Consider the following 4,756-nt stretch of genomic DNA (forward strand, 5'->3'; position numbering starts at 1 on the left):
TGTTTCGTATGATGTGTGGAATGATGTGTAGAATGAGGTATGGAATGGTGAGTGGAATGATGTGTGGAATGATGTGTCGACTGAAGTGTGGAATCAGGTGTGTAATGATATGTGGAATGGTGTGTGGAATGGTGTGTGGAATGATGTGTAGAATGACGTGTGGAATGATGTGTGGAATGATGTGTGGAATTGTGTTTGGAATGATGTATGGAATGAGGTGTGGAATGAGGTGTGGAATGATGCGTGGAATTATGTGTGGAATGATGTGTGGAATGATGTGTCGAATGATGTGTGAAATCATGCGTGGAATGATGTGTGGAATGATGTGTGGAATGATGTGTGGAATGATGTGTGCTATGGTGCGTGGAATGGTGCGTGGAATGATGTGTGGTTGATGTGTGGAATTCATTTTGGAATGATGTTAAGAGTGGGGTGTGGAATGATGTGTGGGATGATTATGAAATGATGTGTGGAATGATGTGAGGAATGAGGTTTGGCTTGTGGTTTGGAATGATGTGTTGAATGATGTATGGAATCTTTATGGAGTGATGTGTGGAATGATGTGTGGAATGATATTTGGAATGATGTGTGGAATGATGTGTTGAATGTTGTGTGGAATGATGTGTGGAATGACGTTTGGAATGATGTGTGGAATGATGTGTGGAATGATGTGTGGAATGTTGTGTGAAGTGACGTGTCGAATGAGTTTTGGAATGAGTTGTGGAATGATGTGTGGAATGATGTGTGGAATTATGTTTGGAATGAGGTGTGGAATGATGTACGGAATGATTTGTGCAATGATGTGTTGTATGATGTGTGGAATGATGTGTTGAATGATGTGTGGAATGAGGTTTGGAATGAGGTGTGGAATGATGTGTGTAATGAGGTTTGGAAAAATGTGTGGAATGGTGGGTGGAATGATGTGTGGATTGATGTGTATAATGATTTGTGGAATAAGATGTGGAATGTGGTGTGGAATGATGTGTGGAATGATGAGTGGAATGATGTGTGGAATGATGTGTGGAATGATGAGTGGAATGATGTGTGGAATGAGGTGTGGAATGATGTGTGGAATGATGTTTGGAATGATGTGTGGAATGATTTGTAGAATGAGGTTTGGAATGATGTGTTGAATGATGTGTGGAATGAGGTATGGAAATATATGAGGAATGTTGCGTGGAATGATGTGAGGAATGAAGTGTGGAATGAGGTTTGTAATGATGTGTGGAATGTTGTGTGGAATGATGTGTGGAATGATGTGTGAAATGACGTGTGGAATGAGTTGTGCAATATGGTATGAAATGAGGTGTGGAAAGAGTTGTGGAATGAGTTGTGGAATGATGTTTGGAATGATGTGTGGAAATAGGTGTGGAATGATGTGTTGAATGATGTTTGGAATGATGTGTGAAATGATGTGTGGAATGATGTTTGGAATGAGTTGTGGAATGATGTGTGGAATGATGTGTGGAATGAAGTTTGGAATGATGTGTGAAATGAGGTATGGAATGATGTGTGGAATGATGTGTGAAATAAAGTCTGGATTGATGTGTAGAATTAGGTGTGGAATGAGGTGTGGAATGTGCTGTGGAATGATGTTTGGAATGATGTGTGGAATGATGTGTGGAAATAGGTGTGGAATTGTGTGCGGAATGAAGTGTGGAATGATGTGTTAAATGATGTGTGGAATGATGTGTGAAATGATGTGTGGAATGATATTTGGAATGAGTTGTGGAATGACGTGTGGAATGATGTTTGGAATGATGTGAGAAATGAGGTGTGGAATGATGTATGGTATGATATGTGTAATTTTAGGTGGAATGATGTGTGGAATGATGTGTGGAATGATGCGTGTAATGAGGCGTGGAATCAGGTGTGGAATGATGTGTGTAATGTTGTGTGGAATGATGTGTGGAATGATGTGTGGAATGATGTGTGGAATAAAGTCTGGATTGATGTGTAGAATGAGGTTTGGAATGAGGTGTGGAATGTGCTGTGGAATGATGTGTGGAATGAGGTGTGAAATGAGGTGTGGAATGATGTGTGAAATCATGTGAGGAATGATGTGTAGAATGAGGTGTGGAATGATGTGTGAAATGAGGTGTGGAATGAGGTGTGGAATGATGCGTGGAATGATGTGTGGAATGATGTGTGGAATGATGTTTGGAATGATGCGTGGAATGATGTGTTGAATGATGTGTTAAATGATACGTGGAATGATGTGTGGAATGGTTTGTGTAATGATGAGTGGAGTGATGTGTGGAATGACATGTGGAATGATGTGTGGAATGATGTGTGGAATGTGGTTTGGAATGAGGTGAGGAATGATGTGTGGTATGAGGTTTGGAATAATGTGTGGAATGAGGTTTGGAATGACGTGTGGAATGATGTATGGAATGTTGTGTCGAATGATGTGTGAAATGATGTCTGGAATGTTGTGTGGAATAATGTGTGGAATGAGGTTTGGAATGATGTGTGGAATGATGTGAAGAATGATGGGTGGAATGATGTGTGGAATGATGTGTCAAATGAGGTGAGGAATGATGTGTGGTATGAGGTTTCGAATAATGTGTGGAATGAGGTTTGGAATGATGTGTGGAATGATGTATGGAATGATGTGTCGAATGATCTGTGAAATTATGTTTGGAATGAAGTGTGGAATGATGTGTGGAATGAGGTTTGGAATGATGTGTAGAATTATGTGTAGAATGAGGTGTGGAATGATGGGTGGAAGAATGTGTGGAATGATGTGTGGAATGATGTGTAGAATGAGGTGTGGAATGATGTGTGGAATGATGTGTGGAATGATTTGTGGAATCATGTGTGGAATCATGTGTGGAATGATGTGTGGAATGATGTATAGAATGAGATGTGGAATGATGTGTGGAATGATGTGTGGAATGATGTTTGGAATGATGCGTGGAATGATGTGTTGAATGATGTGTTAAATGATACGTGGAATGATGTGTGGAATGACATGTGGAATGATGTGTGGAATGATGTGTGGAATGTGGTTTGGAATGATGTGAGGAATGAGATCTGGAATGATGTGTTGAATGATGTTTGGAATGATTGTGGAATGAGATGTGGAATGACGTGTGGAATGTTGTGTGAAATGATGAGTGAAATGATGTGTGGTCTGATGTTTGGAATAATGTTTGGAATGAGGTGTGGAATGATGTGGGGGATGATGTGTGAAATGATCCGTGGAATGATGTCTGGAATGATGTGTGGAATGAGGTGTGAATGTTGTCTTAAATGATGTGTGGAATGATGTGTGGAATGATGTGTGGAATGTTGTTTGGAATGATGTTTGGAATGATGTGTGCAATGATGTGTCGAATGCTGTGTGGAATGGTGAGTGGAATGAAGTGTGGAATGCTGTGTGGACTGAAGTATGGAATGATGTATGGAATGTTTTGTGGAATGGTGGGTGGAATGATGTGTAGAATGAGGTGTGGAATGATGTGTGGAATGATGTTTGGAATGATGTGTGGAATGATGTGTAGAATGACGGGTGGAATGATGTGTGGAATGATGTGTCAAATGAGGTGAGGAATGATGTGTGGTATGAGGTTTAGAATAATGTGTGGAATGAGGTTTGGAATGATGTGTGGAATGATGTATGGAATGATGTGTCGAATGATCTGTGAAATGATGTTTGGAATGAAGTGTGGAATGATGTGTGGAATGAGTTTTGGAATGATGTGTAGAATGATGTGTAGAATGCGGTGTGGAATGATAGGTGGAAGAATGTGTGGAATGATGTGTGGAATGATGTGTAGAATGAGGTGGGGAATGATGTGTGGAATGATGTGTGGGATGATTTGTGGAATCATGTGTGGAATCATGTGTGGAATGATGTGTGGAATGATGTATAGAATGAGGTGTGGAATGATGTGTGGAATGATGTGTAGAATGACGGGTGGAATGATGTGTGGAATGATGTTTGGAATGCTGTATGGAATGATGTGTGGAATGATGTGTGGAATGATGTGTTAAATGATACGTGGAATGATGTGTGGAATGATTTGTGGAATGATGTGTGGAATGACGTGTTGAATGAGGTGTGGAATGATGTGTGGAATGAGTTTTGGAATGATATGTGGAATGAGGTGAGGAATAATGTGTGAAATGATGTTTGGAATGATGTGTGGAATGAGTTTTGGAATGATGTGTGGAATGAGGTGAGGAATAAGGTGTGAAATGATGTTTGGAATGATGTGTGGAATGATGTGTGGAATGAGGTTTGGAATGATGTGTAGAATGATGTGTAGAATGAGGTGTGGAATGATGGGTGGAACATTGTGTGGAATGATTTGTGGAATGAGTTCTGGAATCATGTGTGGAATGATGTGTGGAATGATGCGTAGAATGAGGTGTGGAATGATGTGTCGAATGATGTGTGAAATGGTGTGTGGAATGATGTGTGCAATGAGGTTTGGAATGATGTGTAGAATGAGATGTGGATTGATGGGTGGAATAATGTGTGGAATGATATGTGGAATGTTGTGTAGAATGAGTTGTGAAATGATGTGTGGAAGGATGTGTGGAATGATTTGTGGAATGATGTTTGGAATGATGTGTAGAATGAGATGTGGATTGATGGGTGGAATAATGTGTGGAATGATATGTGCAATGATGTGTAGAATGAGTTCTGGAATGATGTGTGGAACGATGTGTGGAATGATGTGTGGAATGATGTGTGGAATGATATGTGGAATGATGTGTAGAATGAGATGTGGATTGATGGGTGGAA

The sequence above is a fragment of the Pristiophorus japonicus genome, chromosome 25, assembly GCF_044704955.1.
Source record: "Pristiophorus japonicus isolate sPriJap1 chromosome 25, sPriJap1.hap1, whole genome shotgun sequence".
In the NCBI taxonomy this organism is placed as follows: domain Eukaryota; kingdom Metazoa; phylum Chordata; class Chondrichthyes; family Pristiophoridae; genus Pristiophorus; species Pristiophorus japonicus.